The sequence below is a fragment of the Nomascus leucogenys genome, chromosome 5 (genome assembly GCF_006542625.1).
Source record: "Nomascus leucogenys isolate Asia chromosome 5, Asia_NLE_v1, whole genome shotgun sequence".
In the NCBI taxonomy this organism is placed as follows: domain Eukaryota; kingdom Metazoa; phylum Chordata; class Mammalia; order Primates; family Hylobatidae; genus Nomascus; species Nomascus leucogenys.
In genome coordinates, this window is record NC_044385.1 from 53,711,118 (window position 1) to 53,735,505 (window position 24,388).

A 24,388-nucleotide genomic window follows, 5' to 3' on the forward strand; every position below is an offset into this window, starting at 1 on the left:
CTCTCTCCCAGGTGAGACACCCGGAAGTTCCATCTGACTAAAGTTGCAGGTGCTTCCTAGGTAAGGGGGTGGAGATTTTTAGCTCAGAAATGGTGATTGCAACTGCCTCAGGCAGAATTAAAACCAGTGCCTAAAACTGAGAAGATTCCTAGAAGGATTCAGTGCCCAGAGACCAAGCAAAAACAGGGTACTAAGGCCAACCAGAGGGTAAAATACAAAGTAGCTACATGTGCCTTCCCAGTCTCAATCTTTCTCCTCCCCAAGGACTGCCTTCTCTCCCAAGGTTCATTGAGGTCTTTTGTGTAAGAAAAGTCATTAGTGTAAGCCAAAGGAATGAATCTCTAAGAATGCATTAATGCACATACCTATATTGGAAGTGATAAAGTCGGAGGGAGAAATGGCTGATGGCAAACAACCAGCACAGGCAACAGCTCAGGGAGCACGTCTGGCTTGTCCTGGGTGAGGAAATGCCCATCTGTCCTCTGTCCTCCTCCAGCCCTGGGTCTGCCTGCCCCTCACTGTCACCATCCTGCCATCTGATAACAATCACCATCTCTTCCACCTGTCCAGCGCTCCTGAGATAAGACCACCAGGCACACACCTGGCATCCAACAAAATCAGATATATTGCCTCAGTGCAGCGAGGGAGGGCATTCCAAAGGGACGGTAGAATGATACTCTGCAGGAGTAAGGCAGGGACACATCTCATGTAAGGTTTGGTGTCCTGCTGTAGGATTTTGAGGAGAGTCTCAGGGAAGTGGGGATCCATTCTGAATTGGTTGCCGTTTCTGACACAGGATTAGTATATATGGAAATTACTAGGGATTGGGTGCTGTCACGAAGCTAGGACAGTTTAGCAATTGGATATCCCTAATAATAGGACCCATTTGAGCAAAGTGGGCCTACAAGCGTCATTGCTAAGACAGCAGTAGTCACCACTCAAAAAGGGAGGCTTCATGACATTTTGCAGCTGCTGCATGACTTTAGGAGAAACAATGTTTTCTGTTAATGTTGCAGCAGGCTTTATCTGTGTCTGTCCTTCCAGCTTGATTAACAGCAGGGCTGCTTTTTATGTCTTCATTTTGAGCTGATTTTTCACTTTTCAGTTGGGTACAGGTTTTATACTCTTTCACCTACCACCATTGCTTGTAGGACCTTTGGGTTGAATGACTGTCTCCACATACATATGTCACCTGATGGTTAAGAGCATATTTCCTAGATTCAGGTTGACTGTATTCACACTCCAGTTCCACCACCTGCTTATCTCTGATATCTTGGACAAATTATTTACCATCTCGGTCTCTTAGTTTCCTCATCTGTAAAACAGGAAAAAATAAAAGCTCTTGCCTCATAGGGTTGTTGTAAAGATTAACAGAGTAAGAAGTGCAAAGTTCTTAGAACCATTCTTAGCCCTTAGTTAGTATTCAATAAGCCTTGGTTCTTTTTCTTATTAATTTTATTTGAAAGATAACCTAATTTCTGATTTAAAATGATGGATTTGCTGTACACATTTTCTCCTCTCCCTTCAAAGATTCCCTCCAAATAATAAACAGGATTAAAATATATCAACTCTAAGCAATGAAGAGACCAGTAAAGAGGTTATCAGCAGAGTGGAGATGTCAACAAATGCTTGAAAGGAATGAATGAAACCAATGGAGGAGTGACAACGGATGAACAGAGAACAGAAACCCAAATGAAAAAGGAGATTTAATTTTTAGAAATTAAGAAATATACACATAAATAAATATGTGTATATCCAAATAGATGATAGACTCACTGTATATATACATTGTGTGTGTGTGTGTGTGTGTGTGTGTGTGAGTGTATAGGGAGAGAGAGAGAGTTTAAACTCACTTTAAAGAATAATATGTACTGTTAGAAAATGCCATGAAAACTGGTTGATCATCCACCACCAAGCATAAGATAGAATATCAGCATATCCTGTGCCATCTTTGTGACTCTCCTGTGGTGCTTCCTGACCACATCTCTCCCTCCTCCTAAGGTAACCACTGTCCCAAATTTTGTGTTATTTATTCCCTCGATTTTCTTTCTGCTCATTCACATATGTAGCTAGCCCTGAGCAATGCATTGTTTAGATTTTCTCTATTTTTGATCTTTATATAAATGAAACCACGCTTTGTATATTATTTTGTGCCATGTTTTTTCACTCAACATTGTTTATAAATAACAGTTTTATTAAGATGTAATTTACATAACATCAAATTCACCCTTTGTTTTTTTGTTTGTTTGTTTTTTGAGATGGAGTCTTGCTCTGTCACCAGGCTGGAGTGCAGTGGCGCGATCTTGGCTCACTGCAACCTCCGCCTCCTGGGTTCAAGCGATTCTCCTGCCTCAGCCTTCCGAATAACTGGGACTACAGGCACACCCCACCATACTGAGCTAATTTTTGTATTTTTAGTAGAGACAGGGTTTCACCATGTTGGCCAGGATGGTCTTGATTTTTTGCCCTTGTGATCTGCCCGCCTCAGCCTCCCAAAGTGCTGGGATTACAGGCATGAGCCAGCACCAGCCCCAAATTCACTGTTTTAAAGCATACAACTCAATGGTTTTTGGTATATACACAAAATCGTGCAACCATCACCACCATTTAATTCCAGAATACTTTCATTACCCCCAAATAGAAACTTGTTAACAGTCACTCCCTAATTCCCACTCAGCCTAACTCCTGACAAACAGTAATCTACTTTCTGGATCTATGGACTTGCTTATTCTGGACATTTTGTATGTGGTCATGTACCCATATAACAACATTTTGGTCAACAATGGACCACATACACAACATTGGTCCCATAAGATTTTAATGCTGTATTTTTACTACACCTTTTCTATGTTTAGATATACAAATATTTACCATTGTGCTACAATTGCCTACAGTACTCAGTACAGTAACATGCTGTACAGGTTTGTAGCCTCAGAGTAATAGGCTATACCATGCAACCTAGGTATGTAGTAAGCTATACCATTTAGGTTTGCGTAAGTGCACTCTATGATGTTCACATAGTGATGAAATTGCCTACGAATGCAATTCTTAGAAGATATACCCATGGTTAAGCAACATATGACTACAAATGGAATCATGCAATGTGTAGTTTCTTGTGTCTGGCTTCTTTCACCTGGCTTGTTTTCAAGGTTCAGTCATACTGAGCATGTATCAGTACTTCATTTTTATAGCCAAATAATACTCCATTATATAGATATACTACATTTTTGTTTATCCATTCTTCAGCTGATGGACATTTGAGTTGTTTTCTCTCTTGAACCATTATGAATAATGCTGCTATGAACATTACACTCTCTTGCATGAATACACATTTTGATTCTGTTGGAGAATATCTAGAAATAGAATTGCTGGGCCAATTAGTAATTCTATGTGTAACTTTTTGAGGACCTGCCAGACTGTTTTCCAAAGTGGCTACACCATTTTACATTCCCACCAGCAACATAAGAGGGTTCAAATGATGTTTTGAGATCCATTCACGTGGATACCTGTGACCATTGTTTACCCATTTTATGTATATACCACATTTTTAAAATGCATGCTATGGTTGATGGACATCGGGTTATCTCCAGTTTTGGGCTGTTATACACAATGCTTCTGTGGATATTCTTCTACAGGTCATCTGGTATAGAGGATCAAGCACTTCTTTAGGCTGTGCACAGTGGCTCATGCCTGTAATCCCAGCACTTTTGGAGACCTAGGCGCACGGAATGCCTGAGCTCAGGGGTTTGTGACCAGCCCAGGCAACATGTCAAAACCCTGTCTTTACCAAAGTATACAAAAAAAAAAATTAGCCAGGCATGGTGGTATGTTCCTGTAGTCCCAGCTATTCGGAGGGGCTGAGGTGAAGGATTGCTTGAGCCTGGGAAGTGAAGGTTGCAGTGAGCCAATATAGTGCCACTGCACTCCAGCCTGGGTGACAGGGTGAGACCCCATCTCAAAAAAAAAAAAAAAAAGAGCTTCTTCAGAGGTGGGATTGCTAGGTCATAAAATAAGCACATTTTAAACTTTCTTAGTGAATGCGGAATTGTTTCTCAAAGTCTCATTCTTAGTCACTTCTGACCTTAGCGTTTAAGAGTTTTTGTTTCTCTCAGGAAACAACAGGTGCTGGAGAGGATGTGGAGAAATAGGAACACTTTTACACTGTTGGTGGGACTGTAAACTAGTTCAACCATTGTGGAAGTCAGTGTGGCGATTCCTCAGGGATCTAGAACTAGAAATACCATTTGACCCAGCCATCCCATTACTGGGTATACACCCAAAGGACTATAAATCATGCTGCTATAAAGACACATGCACACGTATGTTTATTGCGGCACTATTCACAATAGCAAAGAGTTGGAACCAACCCAAATGTCCAACAATGATAGACTGGATTTAAAAAATGTGGCACATATATACCATGGAATGCTATGCAGCCATAAAAAATGATGAGTTCATGTCCTCTGTAGGGACATGGATGAAACTGGAAAACATCATTCTCAGTAAACTATTGCAAGGACAAAAAACCAAACACCGCATGTTCTCACTCATAGGTGGGAATTGAACAATGAGAACTTATGGACACAGGAAGGGGAACATCACACTCAGGGGCCTGTTGTGGGGTGGGGGGAGGGGGGAGGGACAGCATTAGGAGATATACCTAATGCTAAATGACGAGTTAATGGGTGCAGCAAAACAACATGGCACATGGATACATATGTAACAAATCTGCACATTGTGCACATGTTCCCTAAAACCTAAAGTATAATAATAAAAAATAAAAAAATAAAAAAAATTAAAAAAAGAAGAGTTTTTGTTTCTCTAAATCTCCAACTGGAGACATTATCAGACTTCTTAAAATCTTGGTTCATATAATGAGTATGCAATATTCTCTCATTGTGGCATTTTTTTGTTTATTTATTTATTTTTACCTGTATTATCTTATTAGAGCTTCAGAAAGCCTCATGAATTAAATAAGGTAGTTACTTCTTTACAACTTTGTAATTGAGGCACGGAGTGTGGTGTTACTATCAAAGGTTAGACAAACAGTATGCAGAGCTCAGACCAGAATTTGAATCTTCTGATTTTACTATTGTGGTCCTTTCCTTATATTGCCCATTACCAAAATTACACTCTAATAAGTGGTGAAACCAGAAACATAAGCAAGTCTGTGCAAGGTTTAGATACATTCTTGAATATTTTGTACACTTTATTGAAGGAGATAAAGAAATACATTAGCAAGTTTTTAACTATTATGGCCAACACTCTGTTCTTCCATCTAGTTAGATATAGCCTCAATAGGATCCTTTTCGTGATTTGAATCCCTATACAACAGTAGATTTATACATGATCAATACAGGGTTAAATGGAAATTTGAATATGTTTTTTCATTAACCCTTCCAAAATATACACCAAGCTCCATGTTATCTTGTGCTATACTTTTCTAAACAATTGTTTATTTTAAGGAATTAAGTAGCATTTTAAAGAATTGGGGTTTTTTTGGTTTTTATTTTATTTTCTTTTTAAATCTGCTTTTTTTTCTTTTCTTTCCAACTTTTATTTTAGGTTCAGGGGGTATACGTGCAAGTTTGTCATGTGAGTAAATTGCGTGTCAAGGGAGTTTGGTACACAGATTATTTCATCACCCGGATAATAAGCACAGCACCTGATAGGTAGTTTTGCATCCTCGCCTGCCTCCCATGTTGCACCCTCAAGCAGACCCAGGTGTCTATTGTTCACTTCTTTGTGTCCACATGTACTCTATGTTCAGCTCCCATTTGTCAGTGAGAACATACAGTGTTTGGTTTTCTGTTCCCGCATTAATTTCACTGTGGTTTTTAAACTGGTGTTCTCCTGATACTCTTTTCACTGACCATCTTTTCCTATGATCCTGGGCCATTTAGGTTTCTTCTTCAGTGAAATGTGAGATGTCTTTTACCAATCTTCTTCTTGGTTTATTTTTATTTTTCTTATTGATTTGTGGGTATTTTTCTTATACTCTGGATCTAAATCCTTTGTCAATTTTATGTGTTACAAACATATTCTCCCAGTTTGTGGCTTTTCTTCCCCTTCTCTTCATGGTATACTTTCAGAATCAGTATAAAACTATTCAATGTATTCAAAAGTATACAATGTATTAAAGTATTAAAATGTATCCATCTTTTCCTTTAGTTTGCGATTTGCATCTTATCCTTTTAAAGAAACCCTTCTGGCCGGGCGCGGTGGCTCACGCCTGTAATCCTAGCACTTTGGGAGGCCGAGGCGGGCGGATCATGAGATCAGGAGATCGAGACCATCCTGGCTAACATGGTGAAACTCCGTTTCTACTAAAAGTACAAAAAATGAGCCGGGCGTGGTGGCGGACGCCTGTAGTCCCAGCTACTTGGGAGGCTGAGGCAGGAGAATGGCCTGAACCTGGGAGGCTGAGGCAGGAGAATGGCCTGAACCCGGGAGGCAGAGCTTGCAGTGAGCCAAGATTGCGCCACTGTACTCCAGCCTGGGCTACAGAGCAAGACTCCATCTCAGGAAAAAAAGAAAAAAGAAAAAAAAAGAAACCCTTCTTTGCCTTGAAGCCATAAACTTCTTCCATATTTTCTTCTAAATGTTTAATTTAATTGTCTTTTATATTCGAGTTCTTAATTCATCTGGATTTTTTTTAGCTTATAAACAATAAAATGTACTTCTTACAGCTCTGTGAAGTGCAAGATCAAGATGTCAGCAGATTTAGTGTGGGGTGAGGGCCCATTTCCTTGTTCATAGATGGTCCCTTCTCACTTTGTCCTCACATGATGGAAAGGGCCTGAATTTTGTGTTTGTGTATGGTGTGGACTAGGGACTTAATTTTTTTTTCCTCTGTGGGCAAAAATATCATCAATGTCACCCTTCTCATATACAGTTTCCATCCATATGTGGGCTGTTTCAGGGCTCTCTTATCCTTTCCATTGTTCATTTGTCCACCCTCTTCTAATATGACATTGTCTTAACTATTCTAGTTTTACAATAATCTTTTTTTTTTTTTTGAGATGGAGTCTCGCTCTGTCACCCAGGCTGTAGTGCAGTGGCACAATCTCGGCTCACTGCAACCTCCACCTCCCAGATTCAGGTGATTCTCCTTCCTCAGCTTCCCGAGTAGCTTGGACTGCAGGTGCACACCACTGTGCCTGGCTAAATTTTGCATTTTTAGTAGAGACAGGGTCTCACCATGTTGGCCAGGCTGGTCTCGAACCCCTGGCCTCAGGTGATCCACCCGCCTTGGCCTCCCAAGGCATGGCTCAGGCATGAGCCACTGTGCCCAGCTGATTTTACAATAATCTTGATGTCATAGAGAACATGCTGTCCTACTATCACCACCAATCTTGTTCTTCCCCAGGATGATTTTGGATATTCTTGGCCCTTTGCTCCTCTAAGCAGACTTCACAGTAAGCTTGTCTCATTCCATAGAAAACCATGTTAAGCTTTTGAATGGAATTTCTGTAATGTTATAGAATTAAGACAGAGAAAACGGACACATTCACCAAATTGATCTTCCTTTCCCACAAATATATTATGTCTTTCTATTTATTTAGAAAGATTTGCTAATAAATTTCCAAAATTTGTATTGTTTTCCATGTGAAAGAGCTGCATATCTCTTGGTAGAGTCATTCCTAGATATCAATTTCTTTATAATTAAAAAACTTTAAAATGGTATTTTTCTGCTTATTTTTGGTGTAGAAGTGAAATTAACATTTGTATATTGATTTCATATTTGTGGGCTTTGCAAAACTACCTTAATAATTCTAATAATAAATCTGTAGATTATTTGTGGTCTCTTATGTGGGTATTCACATCATTGGTAAATAATGGGAGTTTTATTTTATCCTTTTTAATTCTTATACCATTTCTCTTATTTTTCTTGCTTTGTTGAGCTGGCTAAAGCCTCCACTGCAATTTTTATTTTGTTCCTGACTTTAATGAGAAAACTTTCAATGTTTCACTGTAGATTTTTAAAAGCAGATTTCCTTGCTGAGGTGAAGGAAATTACTTTCTACGTCTAGTTTACTAAGAAGTTGCTTTTTATTAACAATAAATAAATGTTAAATGTCACCTAATGCTTTTTATAAACCTACTGAGATGATTATCTCTTTAAATCTCTTAATGGGATAAATTACACTAATATAGTTTTCAATATAACTTTCAAGAATAGACCTATATATTAATTTTGTTTTGAGACAGGGTGTTGCTTTGTCACCCAGGCTAGAGTGCAGTGGTGCAAATATACCTCACAGCAGCCTCAACCTTCCAGGCTCAAACAATCCTCCCACCTCAGCTTCTTGAGTAGTTGGGACTACAGGTGTGCACCACCAAACTCGGCTAATTTTTGTATTTTTTTTAGAGATGGGGTTTCACCATGTTTCCCAGGTTGGTCTTGAACTCCTGAGCTTAGGCAATCCTTCCACCTCAGCCTCCCAAAGTGCTAGGATTACAAGTGTGAGCCACCCTGCCCAGCTCAGATATTAATTTTTTTAAAACATAGCTGGATTATATCCAGGATGTTTTAGGTTCTTTTTTTTCTTCTGTATTCATGAATGTGACTGATCTGTAATTTTTCTTTTTCAGACAGTCTTTATACAGTTTGGGGATCCATGTCCCATTAGCCTCATAAAATAAATTTGGGAATATTGCCCCTCCCACTATCTTCTGTAAGAATTTGAGTAAATTTGGAGTTTCTACGTCTGTTTCTTGAACACCTGGTAGAACCCACTTGTATAATTGCTTGGGCACAGGATTTTCCTTATGATTCAGTGCCTTTAGTAGCTATAAAACCATTCCAGTTTTCTATTTCACATAGAAGCAATTGTTGCCAGGTTTTTTCCTAGAAGTTTGTCCATTTCACCTAAGAATACAAGTTTACTGGTGTAAAGTTATTTATAACATTCCCCTATTGTCTTTTATCTCATTAGTTAGCCCCTTTTTTCATTCCGGACACTTTGTGTGGGTACCTTTGCTTTCCTTATTTGAATGATTTTGTCAAAGTTTTATTAATTACTTTGATGTTGTTGGGTCTCTCATTTTACATTTCTTTTCTATTCCATAAGTGTTGTTCTTGTCTTACATATCTTTTCTAAGACTTTTTTTATAGCATTGTCACATATTTTCATTCTTCTCCTTCCCTTGGGTTTCCTCTGTGATTCTTTTTCTAACATCTTTATTTGGATACTTTTTTTTTTTTAATGAAGGAGTCTAGCTCTGTTGTCCAGGCTGGAGTGCAGTGGCACAATCTCGGCTCACTGCAACCTCTGCCTCTGGGGTTCAAGCGATTCTCCTGCCTCAGCCTTCCGAGTAGCTGGGATTACAGGAGCCCACCACCACGCCCAGCTAATTTTTGTATTTTTAGTAGAGATGGGGTTTCACTGTGTTGGCCAAGCTAGTCTCAAACTCCTGACCTCGTGATCCGCCCACCTTAGCCTCCCAAAGTGCTGGGATTACAAGCATGAGCCACTGTTTATTTGGATATTTAATCCAACTTAATTACTTAATGTTCAGCCCTTCTCCTCTTCTAATACAAGTAATATAAAGTTATAACTTTCTGACAAATTTCTACTTCAGTTTTGAAACAGTATTTTTTAATTTAAATATTTTTCTAATTTATATTATTATTTATATTTTAATCCTCGATATATCTAGAGGTCTTTTCTAAAACTCCCAAATATGTCATTATTTAAAAATAGGTTTTTGTTATTGAATTTTAACATAATTGTTTTGCAATATATAATGAGATGTGTTTGATACTGATTCCTCGAAATTTGTTGAAAGTTGATTTATGGCATATGATGGTGGTCAATTCTTGAAAATTTGGAGTTTTTCTTTAAAAGAGTGTGTGGTTTTGTTTGTTTGTTTTGTTTTTAGTGAAGTAAAATATTTAAAATATGTCCATTAGGTCAACTTTGTTTTAGTCATAAATATATTTTTAGAAATGCAAAGACTGGAGAAATGTATTTATCAAAACTTCTTTGGTTAGTAAATCATTAACAGTGTGCTACAGCAAATATGGGAGAGAGGCAAGGCAAGGAAAACATGGGACCCAGGAAACAGTGGCCCTCACTCAAGAAAACAGTGGTGCCCCAGGTGACAGCTATGCAGCAGGTCTTGTGAGCAAATAATACCTACTGGAGCAAGACATTCCAGGGCTCCAGGAGGAAGGCGTGCAGCAAAAAGCAGGATTCAAGCAGTCTAATATTATCCTTAAGACTTTGGGAAAATGTGACCCAGAACAAAGTCCTATCCACTGTTAGGCCAAAGCCACAGTCTGTTAGAGTTGGGGGCTTGAGTTATCCTCAGCAAACTAATGCAGGAACAGAAAACCAAACACTGAATGTTCTCATTTATAAGTGGGAGCTAAACGATGAGAACACCATGGACACATGGAGGGGAACAACACTTACTGGGGCCTGTCGAGGCCTATCAAGAAGAATAGCTAATGGATGGTGGGCTTAATAGCTGGGTGATGGGTTTATCTGTGCAGCACACCACCATGGTACATGTTTACCTATGTAACAAAGCTGTACATCCTGCACATGTACCCCAGAACTTAAAATAAAAGTTGAAGAAAAAAATAAAATTAAAATTAAAAAGGAAAAGAAAGGCCTGGCACGGTGGCTCACGCCTGTAATCTCAACAATTTGGGAGGCCAAGGTGGGCGGATCACCTGAGGTCAGGAGTTCAAGACCAGCCTGGCCAACATGGTGAAAGTCCAACTCTACTAAAAATACAAAAAATTAGCCGGGTATGGTGGCACGCACCTAAGTCCCAGCCATTCGGGATGCTGAAGCAGGAGAATCACTTGAACCCAGGAGGCAGAGGTTGCAGTGATCCGAGATAACGCCACTGCAGAAAAAAAAAAAAAATTGGGAGCTTTGAGTTTATCAGGACATCCAGGGCTCATGGCCCAGGCTGCTGGGCTTGCCTCTATAAAGTGAACTGGGTTGAGATTGCATGGACTGTGGGGAAGCTGACCACTAGTCACTTGGTCTCTAACTAGAGCAGAGATCACATAGATAGGTGCTGGCCTCTCTATCCTTGTTAAGAGTGGTCAACCCACTGGGGTTCACAGAAAGAGCCATTGGAGTGATGGGAGAAAATGTTCAAAATTCCATTTATCTCATTCTTTTTATTTGCTTTGTATGTATATTCTAATGCATATAATACATCAGGAAAGTAGAAAGTGTATATGTACGTATGTGTGTATATCTCACAGAGCACATGCATATTCAGAAATTTTTAGGTCATGAAGTGTATAATTATAAATACTTGGAGACCCCTAGTAAACAATAGCTATGTAGGGGAGAAACACTCAGATACTCTCCCAAAGTTAGGTAGAAAAATAATGATAGCAACAATTGCTGCACAGTGATTGTGTGCCAGGTGCTCTGGAGATTCTTTTAATTGATTATTTCAGCTAATCCTCAAAACAACCTTTCAGGAGGAATACCGCTTTTCTTACTGAATAGGTGAGAAAACCAAGGCACAGAGAAGTTAGGCAACTTGCTTAAACACACATAATAAGTGACATATCCAGAATTCCAATCCAGTTGGTCTCCAAGATGCATACTATTTTCTGTTATCCAGATGTTCTTTTTTAAAATTTCAACATTTCTACTTGTTATACATTGAATTGTGCATGCCTGAAATTCATATGCTGAAGTCCTAACACCCAGTACCTCAGAATGTGACCTTACTTGGAAATAGGGTAACTGGAGATGTAATTAGTTAAGATGAGATCATATTGGAATAGGCTGGACACCTATCAATATAACTGATGCTGTTATTAAAAAAAAAAAAAAAAGAACACCCATTGAACAGGTAGCTATGCATACCGGGAGAATCTCATGTGAAGGTTGGAGTTAGCTGCCACTAGCCAAGGGACCACCAGAGCTAGGAGAAGGGACTGGAACAGATCCTTCCCTGGCATCTTCAGAAGAAACAGAGCCCGCCGACACCTTGATTTTGGATTTCCAGCCTCCAGAACTGTGAGACAATACATTTCCATTGTTTAAGCTATCCAGTTGTTGGTGCTTTGTTATGGCAACCTTAGCAAATGAATATACCAGTTATTAACTTACTTGTAAATGAGGTTAAACTGAATGTTTAGATTAGGAAATAAAATTTAACTGCTCATCAGTGTATTTTTTAATGCAAGTGACTTATTGGACAATGATTCCCTAGTCTTCTTTTTCAGTGCCCTAAGTATATTACTAAATTTTCTCAAAGACTCACAAAACAAAGGCTAATCCTACTGAGATTAAATAAATGACCAGAAGTGAATTATTTTATTTACTACATTCTAGAACAACCTACAACTATAAAGTGTGGCAGCTAAGAACCATTTCTGCAGAAGCTGATAACCTGGGACCCTGCCTCCTCTGATGTCTAGGAAAGCATATGCTCTTAGATCCCAGGAGCAAACCCCACAGCTAACAATGATTGCTGGTGTAGGGGTGAAGGGGAATTTCTCCTTTGCCTTCTGAAGATTCACTGAAAATCAACTGACAAATGGTAGATTAACAGGAGAAAAGGTATACATAACTTTATTTTAAGCTGCACAGCATAGGGGAATGGCACGAGAATGATTACCCAATAACCCACTGAGGTACAGATGTTTATATAACCTTTCTTCACAGGGGAAGGAGAGATGGAGGAAACGCGGTACTTTGAGAGATAGTAAAACACGATTTTTAAGGGAAAATGAATGGACTTGAAGAAGATACAGTGGCCCAGGACAAAGTCTGTTGCCCTCGAAACAGACAATGGTTTGCAACAAACATCTATCCAAGTGTCGACAGACTTTGTTTTTTTTTTTCCTACTATATGAGTTAAGTTCATAAAAACTCAGAGAAGGCAGACACGTTCTTTGGCAGGTTTGGCTTTTAGGTAGATAAAGAGACTTCAGAGAACAACTTGATTCTGCGCTTTGGGAGAGACAGAAGATGAGGTTAGGTGGAAGGTCAAAGACATGTTAAGGCTGCCTCTTTAGTCCAGCATGTCAAAGCACCACATTTTGGGGTATTGGTTTATGAGCCCCAACACTGGTCTAGACAGAGAGCAAGAATTCTTGATCACTAGCCATGGCATGGCAGGATAATAATAAAACTGTTCTTATCTAGAAAAATCCCAAGTACTACTTAAACATGGTGAATTAGATACAATATTTTATCTTTACTTTGTCCTCAAATCCCATTAAAATGTCCCCCAATTTTTTATTAAAAAAAGAAAAATTCACAAGGACAGAGGAAACAGAGAAGGGGATGATAGCAGATGAGAGATGGGAAAGGTTCTCACTCAATGCAAAAGGACAACTGGCAAATACTGGAAATTGAGAAGCAGTTGAAATGAGGGATAACTGACCAAGCAGGGTGGAGATGTGGAAACCCAGACCTGCAGGGAGAGGAATTCAGTGAGAAGCAAGCCTTTGAGCTGCTAAAGCCATGGAAGGCTCCGGGATTAGAGGACCATGGTACGCAGAGGTGAGCGTGAGGGACACAGCTTAAAATAAGACCATTGACTACGAGTCTGTGCAGTGAGAAGATTACCTCCCTTTCACCTCAGGAGGAAGTTGTTTTCTACCCAAGGGGAATTTACGACAGATAAACTTCAAACTCCAAACTCAGAAACATCGGCCTCAGCTGAGAACTGGAGGATTAACGGGTAGTCTACACTGAATAGTGAAATCTCCAGCTTCTTTCTCCATCTGGTTTCAAAAATGTTAGCAGAGAGGCTCAGACACCCCCAACCCCCGACCTCTGAAACACCCCCAGGCAGGATATTGGAAGATTTTGGAAGCTTCTCTAGGGAAACCAATGAACCCCAGAGAAAATGACTGCTGGAACTAAATTTGGGGGTTTCCTCTGATGAAATGGCTTGGGCTCTTGCTGAAAAAATACCAAAGCACCAAAACCAAAAGCCCAACAGTGAAGCCTGCTGACTGACAAGTTCTGCATATATGCACAACCCAAGCAAAATTTAGGTGCCTTGGTCTGAAATACGAACACACATACTAGGACCACTAGACATTTGAGGAAAGCCTCCAAAATGAAAGCCAGAGATCAAAATAAAGAATCCAGAAGAAGGAACTCAGAGAAAATAGAGATGATGCAGGAATTACAAGAAAACTGTATAATTTTTTAAAAATCTATAATTAATGTCCTTGGAAACATAAGGAGATACTGCAACTATGAATCAAGAATAGAATGTTACATGTTTTTAAAGGGAGATTTAGAAAACAAGACAAAGTTATTATAAAATACAATATCATAGCAGAAAATTATAAGTATATATCATATAATATATATAAAATAAAGTTATGGGAAAATCTTCTCTGATCCTTCTACCTCTTTCTTCCACATTTAAGGACTTTTGTGAGTACATCAGAACCACCCCAATAATAGGACAATATCCCCACCTCAAGATTCTTAATCACATCTGGGGAGTCTCTTTTTTCAGGTAAGGTAACACATCAACAGGTTCCAGGAATTGGGATGGGAACATCTTTGGGGGCCATTATTCTACCTACTGCAGAAGTTGTTTGGGGTGGGATTGAAAATGGCTCCAGTGTGTTTCCCCTTCCTGAACCAGTCACCTCCACTTCTGGTCCACAGGAAGCTCACTTTCTCTGCCTGGATAGAATCTGAGATGCAGACCAATCTCAGGGTAACAGCAACTCTGGTTGGCTCACTCTACTCCCAAAGCAGCTGGGTAACCTGCCTCATCTCCTCCCTAATGACCATAGTGGGGACTCAGCTATTGTCCTAGCGGCAGGGAACACACACTCTCTAAGCAGTCAACTGAAGCCCATCTCACTAGACTTGAGGCAAGGGGCAAGCACCACCCCTCCTTCACTGGGGTAGGGAGGCCAGTCTCAGCACAGCTCTCTGCAAAGAAATCTGCCTTACCACCTCCCAATCTCCACCCACCACCCTCTTCCATCCTCAGGGCAGAGAATCACCTCACTGGCTCTCTTTGTAGAATTTTCTGCACATCTGCCTCTCATCTCTGGGTCATTTATCTCTTGGGTCTTGGTGAGCATACTGAAATATCTAACTTAGTCTGCTATCACAAAAACAAAAAATAGAAAACTAAGCAGATGACCCAAAACAGGCAATTCACAGAGGAAGAAATACAAATGATCAACAGTCGTTTGAAATTCATTCCCCAAGTGATGAAATATATTCAAATTAAAAGAAGACGCCATCTTCACTGATAAGATTGGCAAGTTCCCACAGTTTGAGAGCACTGTGTGAAGGTTTGCAGAGGCCCTTTATATATACCTCTGAGAGCAGTGTAAAGTTTTTGGCGCAATTTTTCAATATGCATCAAAGCCATTGAAATGTGATTTTGGGAAAAACATTGGCAGGTATACAAAGAGGAATGAATAAGGATATTCACTGAATCGTTATTTATATTAACAAGTGATTGGTTATTAACCACTAAGGAGTTTGTTAAATAACTTATAGTCTTTGTATATGACGTAATGCTTTGTAACCACTTAAAGTGATATTAAAGAAGGTTAATGACATCAGTAAATAAGCCTTGATATATTGGGAAATGGAAAAACTTGGGTTGAAAAACAGTACTTAGAGATTGGTCTAATTTAGTGGGAAAATATGTGTGAGACAAACCTTGGGATAGTAAAACTGTGTGTCTTGATGTGGTGGGGATATGGGTACATTTAAATTTACTTCTTTAGTTTTTGTGTATTTTTAAAACACAACTATGAAATGGTATTATTACTTTTATAATGAAATCCATTTTAAAATGGTAGTTTGCTCCTATCTCTGTACAGCTGTGTCTGGGAATTGGTTTGGATGTATTGGCAGAGGTACTCACTCACTGCAGAAGGAGAAGAGGCAAACTGCCCGACAAGGACAGGGTGAGGGGAAATTCCACAAGACTAGTAAGGGTGGAGCAGAGCAGCTGGATGGGACAGGTTTTGTAGCCAGTGCTCTGTTAATAAATGATATGCCCATCCTTCAGTGAGCCCCATCAGCAAACATTGGTTCTGTGCCTGCTACGGAGGAAAAGAACGATAGCCTGTTTGAGCCTCAAAGGGCTGATTAGGGAGAGAAAAGTTGCATGAAATAATTGCAAAGGTATGCATTAATAAATCCAAAATAATAAAGCACTGACTGTATTATATATGTAGTAGGGGTGGTGCAGACTAAATAATCAGAGTTCTGAGACTTTGTTGAGAAAAAGGTAGGATGAAATACACGAATAAATAGGTTAACACTATCCAAAGCTCCTCAAGGTGTGCTTCAAGCCAGTTATGCATGTTAGGTTATCATGACATGTTTATAAAAGCAAGGGAGAGAGGAAAGAAGAAGGCAAATAGAAGGAACATTTCAGGTAAAAGGTGTGGCTAAGCCAGTGGTTTTCAAAGTGTGGTCCCTGAACTGGCAACATTGGTATCACCTGGGAACTTGTTAGAAATGCAAATTCTTGGGCTCCACCCCAGACCTACTGAATCAGAAAAACTGGTGGCAGGGCCCAGCCATTTGTATTTCAACAAATGCTCCAGAGGATACTGATGTAGCTAAAGTTTGAGAACCACAGGGTTAAACAAAGTCTTGGAAGATGGTGTAAGCAGGTTGTGGGTAAGGCAAGTGGCCTTACTAGAAGGAAAAAGCCACATCAGGGATTGATGTGAGATTAGATGGGAAATACGGGGGCTAAGAAGGCGCTATATTATTGGAGGTAAAATAGATTAAGCCTTTTCACAAACAACATGGCTGGTATTTACACATAACTAATACGAAGGAAATTTGCTAAAGAAAAAAAAATCCACATTCTCTCTTGATTAACACAATTAGCTTAAGATTTTTCCTGTTCCATGTATTTGCCCATATGTATACCTAATGTTCACAGTTATAACGAAGTTCTGAGGTTCTGTTTATTTTTGCATTTTATAGTAGACTAATATTTTGATATATTAATCAAGGCTTCCATTTTTATTTTGGCTTCTGCTGTTGTGTTTCACATCTTAGCTCTGCCTAGACTGTCTCTGGAGGGTTGTTACAACAGAACCAAATAATAAAGCAATCAAATGTTGGGTTATGAGTTTCACAGTTGAGATCCAGGCCAAAGACAAAGGCATCTGGAAGTAAATGAACAGTCAGAGCCAGCTTTCCTCACCCCTAAAGCCTTGATAAAGTTGTCAACTAGGGCAGAGCTGCAGAGAATCAGAAAGAAGAGCAAGAGCATATCCTGGGGTCCATTGCCCACCCGACCTGCACCCCCAGAACCCCACGGATATGGCCTAAACTCCCACCATGAAAAGAGCCTAGGGAAATGACAAGTGTCACAGAGGTCCTTCTACTTAGCACCATATGAGAGCAGCAAAGGCTACAGGTGACCCAGCTAGGACCTGAGGACCCAAGACAACCTCTCAGAACTCCCCACAGCGCCAGGGTGATGTGATGATGCAGATGGAACGTGGCTAAGTCAGAGGCTGGCCTGAAAAACTTCTGTATTAGGGAACAGAGGACAATCCAGGTCCTGCATGGATCAACAGTCAAAGAGAAAGAAGTCAATAGACATCCCATCCTGGTGGATGCCTGTAGGAGCAGGTAATGACAAACTACTAAGTACTACCCCAGGGAAAATGCAAGCAGTTGGGAATAGGGCGTGGCAACAGGACTTTGAATTGCTTGAGGTTACCCAGAATCAGCATAACAGGACACACACCGGGGTGGACCACTAGTCAAAATGGGGCTTGAAAAGGAATGTAAATGTTACTATAGAAAATTAAAGAAAGTTTCTTTTTGCTACAACTGAATATGTACTCTACGATTTATACTTTCTACAATTATATAAATTGTTTTCCATGTCTGAGAACACATTATTATTTTAGTTGACAATATCTCCATCAAGTGACAACATGGTATTTTATTTAGTCATTCTCCTATTGTTGAAAATTAAGATTGTTTCAATCTTTAAGTATAATATAAATACTACAACAAAATAATTATTCTGCAACATTTATTTGCCACCTACAATTATGCCAGACTCCAGATTAAGCATGCTGATTCAGAGGTGAAAAAAACACAATGTCCCATTGTCTGGTGGGAGAGTGAAATGTGTCTAATGATCATCACAATGTAACATGAATGTGATTATAAAAAGCATAGCTAACTTGTGCCTATTTTAAAATTATTTCCTTAGGATAAATTCCAAATAGAGAGATTCTTGGATTATATTGACAAATTGCTTTCTTTTCTTTTCTATTTTATTTTATTTTATTTTATTTTATTTGAGATGGAGTCTCACTCTGTCGCCCAGGCTGGAGTGCAGTGGCATGATTTCAGCTCACTGCAACCTCCACTTCCCAGGTGCAAGTGATTCTCCTGCCTCAGCCTCCTGAGTAGCTGGGATTACAAGCATGCGCCACCAAGCCTGGCTAATTTTTGTATTTTTAGTAGAGACGGGGTTTCACCATGTTGGTCAGGCTGGTCTCAAACTCCTGACCTCATGATCTGCCCGCTTGGGTCTCCCAAAGTGCTGGGATTATAGGCATGAGCCACCGTGCTGGGCTGACAAATTGCTTTCTTAAGGCATCAATTTAATCTGCAATGAATAACAGTTTCTGTTATATAACCATGTAATATTCCTTGACTCATATGTGCTGGAAATATTTTCCAAGTCTTTTGTTTTCCTTTTTATATATTGTTGAGGGCACATTTTAAAAAAGTATTTTAATTTCCCTTTTCCTATGTTCTTTCTTATATGATTTTAAAACTTAGAAAATTACTCCTTTAGAGATAGGATACATATTTACTTCCATTTTCTGCTAGTTTTTAAAAATAATTTGGTTTTTCTTCAATTGTTTAATTAATCCATCTGGAATTTTTTTTTAGCAATTAATCAGAGCAATTTATTTTCTAAATTGCTAGCTGAGACTATTTTTCCTTTAATATTATTTGATGACATTTATCAAATGCACAATTCTCACCATAAAATAATAATATGTTTTCAGATATTAACCTGGTATATCCTAGACTCTGATTAGCCTGTGACCCCCATACGCTGAACTGATGGCATCCAGAGCTTCATGGGGAGGGGAGAACCATCAAATATAGGGGAGCTCCTATTTCATTTTCTAGGCTATCTTGAGAACGTTGAAAAAAAAGTGAAAGGATTTTCAGCTAGGCAGAGAACTAATCATAGAACAGATTATTGACCACTGATCAGAGAAGAACATGAAATATGATGTTAGTGAAGCCCTCACCATTGAGGAAGGAAGAATTTCCTTCTAATGCTGGGATTAGGATCTGGGTGAGTGAGGGGGAAAAGAGGGGCAAAGGGTGACCTGAAATGTTCTGGCTCCCTTTCTCACCCCAGGATGGAATATTAACAAGAGGTGTTATACGGCAGGAGGGTGCATCTTGGATAAAACCACCCCCAAGATAAATTCGGGAGAGTGTAAGAACTTCAGGAGCTGCTATCCTTCACAGACTGAGCAGAGCTTGGGTAAACCATAGACCTTGTAGAGAAACCCTCCACCGCGGGGGATGCTGCATCCAACATGATCCAAGAAAGGGGAACTAGCAACCACAGGCACATGCTGAGGGCAGTCTTCAAGGGTCCACACACAACAGCATATTGGAGAGAAAGCAATCAAGAGTTTTCCGGCACCCCACTGAGATGCATGACAGCTGAGAGAGTGGAAAAGACCCAAGTTCCTAAGGAAGCCCAGAATATGGAGCTCTTGTCACCAGAGGCAATGACAAGGACCTGTGTGTGTGTGCATGGTGGGGCGCAGATGCCACTATGATGCCCATGGACCAGATCAAACCAGTGGCATCTTCATCACCAAGCAGAATGAGGGGCATTTCAGCAGAGGGTAGGGAGGACCAAGGACATCTGAGCAAAATTACTGCACCTAGACACCATCCTGACAAGGGGTAGGAGAGATCCCTTCAAGCTGTCTAGAGTCTAAGCCTTGAATTAGCTGCTTTACCTAAAACAGATCTGAGCAATGGAGATTAACTTTGTATTAATTGGTACATTTAAAATATCTTGGCAATGTCACCTCATCCCTGCTACCAACAGAAATTAGCACCCAAACTAAACAATTATAAGAAAAATTTTTACTTTTATTTTTCCATATCTGAGTAATATGTCAATTTTGAAAGCACCAAACACACACACGCACACACACACACACACACACACACACACACACACAAAGAGAGAGAGAGAGAGAGAGTTAGAGTTAGGCCCTTTCTGGGCTTTTTGTTCCTTTATTGATTTAAAATGCATCCTTAAAGTCAGAATAAAGCTTTACATGTGTTTGGGTATGTTGTGTTCAAACGCAATGTAGAAAGAGACTTTTTTCTTTTAGTAGACATAGTTGGAAATTCATTCTTCTTTGTGCCAGAGGAATTCAGAACTCTTTCATGTATTGTTAACCTTGCATGAGGTGTGATGGCCACCATAGGTGACATAGGAAGCTTCATGCTGAGAGTAAATGTAGAAAAGTAGAACATTTTGGAAAACTCAGATTTATTCTTGGTAAAATCCTTGCAAATCCTGTTGTTCCCTTGCATTCCCCAGGGGTGACCATATGTTTTCCTGGGACAATCCCGATTTACACCTGCTGCCCCAGAACAATTATTAGAGGTGCCCCTTCAGAGTGTCCTGATTTGAGGTCCCTGGTCACTGTAGCCATGGAGTCTTTTTGGCACAAGGTGGCAGCAGCTGCCCATAGTTGAAAACGTACTGTAGCTTGTGGGCCCTTCCACTATCTGAGACAGAGAAAAGGGTCCATTCATTAACCCAGGACAGGCTTCCAAATACAGCACCAAACTATGGAACAAGAGTACCTTAGAATGCAAGGACTTAGAATACAGGATCATCTGGCCACCCCCTGCCATGAGGCCAGCCACACAACCCTTTAGGCAGCTGTGGGAAAAGCCATTCTCTAGATGGGTATTCTCTCAGCTGGTGAAGTTAGGCTTTTGTTCACAAATTTCAAGCAGCTCCTGGAGAGAAGGGAAGGGTCCGCTCCCTGCAGTTTCTGAGATCCTCACCTGCAAAGACCCTCATCCTTGCGCTGAATGTGCAGACTGCTTGGATATGTTCGCCTGGCCCATCAAGAAGGTGCTTGTTTTCCAGATAATTCTTCAATTGTCAGCTCTTCTCTCTCTCTATTTTATTTTCTTGTTATGGGTTGAAATGTGCCAAAAAAGATATGGTGAAGTCCTAACCCCTAGTCCCTCAGAATGACCTTATTTGGAAATAGGATCATTGAAGATGTAATTAAGATAAGGTGACATGGAGTATGGCAGGCCCTTAATCCCATATGATCTCCTTATAAGAAAAGGAGAAGGCAGAGACACAGGGGGAAGATGGCCATGTGAAGCCAGAGGCAGAGACTGGAGTGATGTTGCCATAAGCCAAGGAATGCCTGGAGATACCAGATGGTGGCAAGGATGGATCCTCCCATAGATACTTCAGAGGAACCATGGCCTTGCCAGCACCTTGATTTCAGACTTCTAGCTCCAGAGCTGTGAGAATAGATTTCTGCTGTTTTAAGCTACCCAGTTTATAGTGCTTAGTTATGACAGCCCTAGGAAACCAATGCACTCCCCTCTCACACTTTCTGACCCCCATGCATTACTTATCCATTACTGCATACCAGGACTACCATAGAGTCAGCAGCCTAGGACAGCACACATTTCTCTCCTGCTTTCTTTTGGTCAACAGTCCTGGCACAGCTTTGGGTCCTCTGCAAGCCTTCAGTCAAGGTGTCAGCCAGGTCTGGGTTTGCATCTGAGAGCTCAACTGGGGAAAAATCCACTTCCAAGTTCACATGATGACTGGTAGATTCAGGTCCCGGTGGGTGACCAGACTGAAAGCCTCAGTTTCTTGGTGCCTGTGGGCCAAAGGCTGCCCTCCATTGCTTGCCACATGACTCTCTCCACTGAGCAGCTCACAACATGACAGCCAGCAAAGGACAGAGTCTCCTTGCAAGAGATGGGCGTTACAATCTTCTCATTCTGTATTTAACCACAGAAGTGACTTCTCATCACCTTTGCTGTATTCTACTGGTTAAATGTAAGTCACAGGTCTCACCAACACCCAAGAAAGGGACTATACAGGGGCATAAACACCAGGAGGTGGGGATCACAGGAGCCACACCCCACAAGGAGGAAGGACAGCAAATTCCTCAGGGATTAGGTTTTCAGGCTGAACTTCCAGGGGCTCAAGTCTCTCTGCTCTCTCCCCAGTCACTGTCTCCCCACACATCCAAGAGATGAAAGATTATTTTTTCTTCCCCTTTCAGAACCTAAGTGCAACTTCTCATTGCTCTGTGGAGTAACCCTTTTCCCAACTTTCCTCCTCTTTCCCTGGGACAGGGGCAGAGTGGAAAAGCCAAAAGAGGCTGACCCAAGGCAAGGACAGGCTGTGTTCTCCCACAGTCCAAAGAGTGTTATCTTGCTTTGCAGGGTTGGGGAGGGAATGAACCACTGCTTATGCTCATCCACTTTTTCCTTGCCTCTGCTGGTCTGCTGCTGGGCTCCGGAGTCAGCCCCATTTTAGGGAACCCATAGTGCTCTCCTAATAATCCATGTCTCTCCATTTCCCCACCGTCCTTTGCAGTTAAGTTGGGTCCATGTGGCTAATTCAGCCTAATTAACAGTGGAAGTTTGGTGTGACAATTCTGGGATGAAGCCAGTGTACCTCCTCCCTCCCTTCCTTCCCTGACTCAGTAAATTTGGAGGCCAAGTGTTGAGAGGGCAGTGCCACAAGACAGAGGGAGCTTGGTCCCTGAGAGGTGGTTTGGAGAGCCCCTGCCACCCCCCATGGGACTTCATTTGAGTGAGAAATAAAGTCCGTGGTGCTAAGCCATTGAGACGTTAGGATTTGTCTGCAGCATCAGCCCAGCGACAGGTAGCACAGCTTATCACATCTGTTTGAATTTCTTTATCAGCCCCCAGGTAAGCTGTTGCAAAGAAAAGCTCAGCCAAGCACATCTAAATCATCTCAAACCTGCACTGGGATAGAGAGATCTGCCAGGGCCATTTTCCGTAGTGACACTTGTTCTTGGCTCTGTTCTTTACCCCCTTACAAGCTATGTGACCTCAGAGAAATTATTTAGCCTCTGTGTCACAGTTTCCAGACCTGTAGTATAGGGTTCTACTAGTAACTTCTCATAAGAGTAAATGAGTAAAACCATGTAGATCAGTGGAATTGTTCCTGGGTCGTCATTGCTTTCTCAGCTGGAGTGCAGGGACACACTCTGTAAAGCCCATCTCCAACGCTGTTAGCACAGGCCTCTGGGGCTTCTCCTCAGCCCACCTGTTCCCAAAACAAGTCTCAATTTCATTTCTTTTGTCTTTCCCCAATTCCCTCTCTTTCAGGCTGTTATCTTCCTTTCCTTAACACTAGAGGGTGCTTCAAGTCAGGCGCCATCTAAAAACAGGTTCTCACTCTGAGTCCAGTCAGCAGCTGGTGAGTGCTGGACAACTGGCCAAATGTGGAGCGTATCACTTAGAACTGGGAGATGGGCTTCTCACTGTCAGAATGGCCAACCAACCTTAAGGTCACATAGCACATTCTCCTATTCCAGAATGATCCCAGATTGCTTCCTTAAAGCCCTATCCTTTCCCTTCCTAATACCTACCAATACTTCTAAATCACTTATATTGTATATACTTCTTGCTACGCTAATTGGCTTAATGTTCCTCTCCCCCAGCAGACTATCAATCAAGGGGTGTGTCTGTTTTGTTCATTATCCCTTTTTAGCACTCAGCAAAGTGCCTAGTGCATAGTACCTTCTTGATAAATACTTGAAGACTCATTAAATTAATCCCCCTATCTTTTCTCCTTCTCTACCCCACCATCCCCTTGCTCCCCAACACCAGAGTAATCAACTTGACCTTATGCTACTTACCACTGCCATCCCAACCTTACCACCTTTGGTTATTGTCACTGTTTCTTAAAAGGTTTTCATTTTTCCAAATGTTTTCCTTCCAGTACATTTTGTCTACCACCACTATCCTGCTCAAAAAACCATTACCTACAGGCTCAATTCCCAGATGCTTTCAAGACACATTGACAAACAAATTCATCTAGAAGGAACAACTCAGATGGTGAGAGGAGGCTGAACTTCCCTGAGGCTCCAGAATTCTTATCCATATGTTAGGGATAGTAATACCATCTGACTTATGGGGTAATTGCAATGCCTAAATGAGATCATGGCGGGCATGGGCACTGGCAGAAAATAGAAAATGTAATAAAGGAAGGCTATTTGCATCAATAATATTCTATGATTTTAGTTCAAAGGAATGAGAAATGTTTAGGTTGATAAAATAAAAACTTTAGCTGAATTAAATTTGAAGGAGTTTCATTGAGC